The following is a 3,476-nucleotide window of genomic DNA, read 5'->3' as shown; positions in this document are numbered from 1 at the left end:
AATGATTATGTCAACTTTCTTGAATGTAGACTAGCAAGTTTGGATAAATAAGCGTAGCTAATAAGGCGTGGCACAAGTATGTAAGGCTTACCCTTTCTTTCTTTTGACATGTCCTAGAGCTAAGTAAGGTATGACATGGCACGCACCTTGGGGTAACTCTACTCTTTGATTCCGAGCTTGGTTATGATGCTTATTCTCTTTTGTCATGAGCATGTCCCGTATGGCTGAGTCTATTGTATGATAAATAAATGAATAAGCTACTTCATATGGTTTTGATATGTAGCCATGATTTCGAAGCTCTGTTTGATGTGCTTCCGAGGTTGCCTATGATTCTGATTCACTTCTGATATAAGTATGTCTAATATGATCGAGCTTATTACATGATTAAATAATGAGATGAGTATAAAGAGTTTTGTTTCTGAAAGAGTTCTGTAAGTTCTAATGTCCCCAACTTTCGTAAAAGATATTGGATTGGCTTTGAAACATTCGTAAAAGTTCTGTGGTAAAAATGTCCGTAACTTTCACATACTAACTCCGATTGACTTGAAACATGTTTATGATCCTTCAAAGATCAGTATGTGTACGTATATATCGAGTCTTGATTTGTGTGAATATATGGTTTCGCACTACTCTGTTCGTGCAAGTCTCAGTATATCCTCCACTACGTCCCGGGCCAGGGTATGTTCTCGTGTGTATTTCTCTGCATTGTTCACCGCGTCCCTCTCACTTGCGGGCCGGGGCATGTTATGTATATGATATGATGACATTTTGATGTGATGACGGGGTGGTGGCCAGGATGGCACATGATTTACTCACCGCGTCCCGCAAAAGAGGGCCGGGGCACGTTACCTGCATACATGATACATGATGTGGACATATATGATTCTACTTACCGCGTCCCTCAAAAGAGGGTCGGGGCACGTTACATGCATATATGATACATGATATTGACATATGATGATTTCATTTACCGCGTCCCTCAATGGAGGGCCGGGGCACGTTATATATGATATATGGTAATGACATGCATGAATTTCTCACCGAGTCCCTCACTGGAGGGCCGGGGCACGTTATATGATATATGACACATGATGATGGCATACATGATTTTCATTTACGATTTATGATAACATACATGATTTTCAATTCAAAAAAGGCAAGTGCTTTGATGTTTAAAAAGTTCATACTTGATTCTGGTAAATCTCTGTTTCAGTTATGATTCTCCTTTACTGTGATTTTGCCTTACATGCTCAGTACATTTTCTGTACTGACCCCCTTTCTTCGGGGGCTGCGTTTCATGCCACGCAGGTACACCTAGATGAGTGGAAGATATTACAGAAGATGTTCTAGTGATGTTGGCAAGCTCCACTTGTCCCTGGAGTGCTGCCGAGTCAGAGTATACGTGTTATGATGTCTGATTAATGTTAGAGACTTTGCAGACAGAGTTGTGGGTATTGGTTGTCAGTTCTGTAAGCGGCTCCATCAGCCGATGTGTCATTGGTGTTATGATATAAGTTCTATATGATTACAGATTCTGTTTGATTTGAAAACAAAGAAAAGAACATTTCTGAAAGTCTTGCTATGAATTTCATGTTTAATTAATTTAGAAGTTCAAAGAAATTATGTGTGTATTGAGAGTCAGAGTGTTCGCTCAGCTCTAAGTAAGGGTCGGGTGCCCATCACATCCTGGCAGGATCAGGGTGTGACAAAGTGGTATCAGAGCAGGTTTGTCCTAGGGGTTGTCTGCAAAGTCGTGTCCGGTAGAGTCCTGTTTATGGTGTGAAGCGCGCCACATTTATAAACAGGAGGCTACGGGGCATCTAGGGATTGTTGACCTTCTTTCTGTCATAGATCGTGCGATAGAGCCAAGTCATAGGAAAATAAAACTCTTTATGTGAGCCTTACATACGACGGAAGAAGGCAAGTGACGATATGGAAAGGTTATAAGGGTAAGTCTGGATATATTTGTTCTGTTATCCGAAACAGAAAGCTCTGGATAGTCGGAATGTGATATATAACCGTATGTTCTGTGAGATGTTGTCGATATTTGCTATCTACAGATTCTGAATAGTAGGAATGGTAAAGGAGACCCGGTCAGAATCCTTTCCAAAATCAGGATATTTGATCTGGAACACCTAAAAGGAAGAGCGTGGAAGGAAAATATTGTAAATAGACGATAAGTGGGATGTGATATTTTAGAAAAGCTACGAATTTGGGCATGGCGTGAAAAATGATTGTGAGAAAGACGAATAGCAGTCTGAAGGATTAAAATGGATGATGTTCGAGGCTTAGTAGGACCAAGTTTAGTTGACGGATTCAGAGAAAGTTGACAATCAGTTTGCTGTAGATTATCATGTAAGGATGGTGAGTGGAAATCTGAATAGGCTTATACCCGAAGCATTCATAAGTAACGGCGATAAAGGTATATGTGCTGCCATCGGGAATCTGGAAGCCCAGGACAGGCAGTAGTCTTACACACAGGTGGGAGGTGAATACTGAAGATCGAAAAGGGTAAAATAGTAATTGTAAAAGAAAGGACGTATTACGAACATGTCTCGGAATCTGTAAGACCTCGACTAGCCACAAATCATGTAATAAAGGTCATGCGAGGAAGCGGACGCGATTATATCAACATTAAGGCACCGAATCCCACCAAAGTTTCGAGGTTAAGCGTGCTAAGGTGGGAGCAATTTTAGGATGGGTGACCCCCTGGGAAGTATGCAAGAAATCTTAAAGATTTAGACATAAGAGACAAATAAGAAACTAGAGTAACCTGAGGGAAATTAGAGTATACGGGATGGTTGGAGACCTTAAGAGGTCGTGTAGGACGAGGCAGACTAGATCGGTGAAGAGAAACAAAGTGCGTCACAACTTTGGAATTAGGATAGGTTTGAATAGCGGTTGGAGATATTTTGTGGGCAAGGTAGTAGCAATTATACATATATATATATATATGAATGCGTATGATATCTCATATGTGATTATCTTGATGGGCATGTGTGTGTCCCAACAACCAGCGTTACGGTATGGAAGGCCTCAATCGAGTAAAGGATACCGAAGTCCGAGTAACAGTAAAAATAAATGGTGCAAGTGTTATAACATAAGCTGCTATTTTTACTACAGGTTAAGATTGGAAAAAAACTCCAATACAACGATATTTGGAAAAGAAAGAGAGTGAGTTAATGGAAGACGAGGAGATTTAAAATGTCGGAAAAAGGTGAAAGGTAAGAAAGCCTCGGTGAGTGAATCCCCCGAGAGAAAATTATCGGCAAAGTACGAAACTATTTGGGTAAGCTCAAGGTAGGCATGCGAAAAGGATAAAGAGTGGAGATACAGAACGAAAGAGGAATATGTGAGGCTCGAGACCGATTCCAATAAGTGGGACTAAAGGAATAACGACTATGACGAGGGATGTGAAGCAAGAAAAGAATGATTAGGCCTTATGACAATGTTAGGGGATTTAGACCCTCGAAAAG

This window comes from Lycium barbarum, chromosome 7 (genome assembly GCF_019175385.1).
Source record: "Lycium barbarum isolate Lr01 chromosome 7, ASM1917538v2, whole genome shotgun sequence".
In the NCBI taxonomy this organism is placed as follows: Eukaryota; Viridiplantae; Streptophyta; class Magnoliopsida; order Solanales; family Solanaceae; genus Lycium; species Lycium barbarum.
This window is presented reverse-complemented; position numbering follows the sequence as displayed.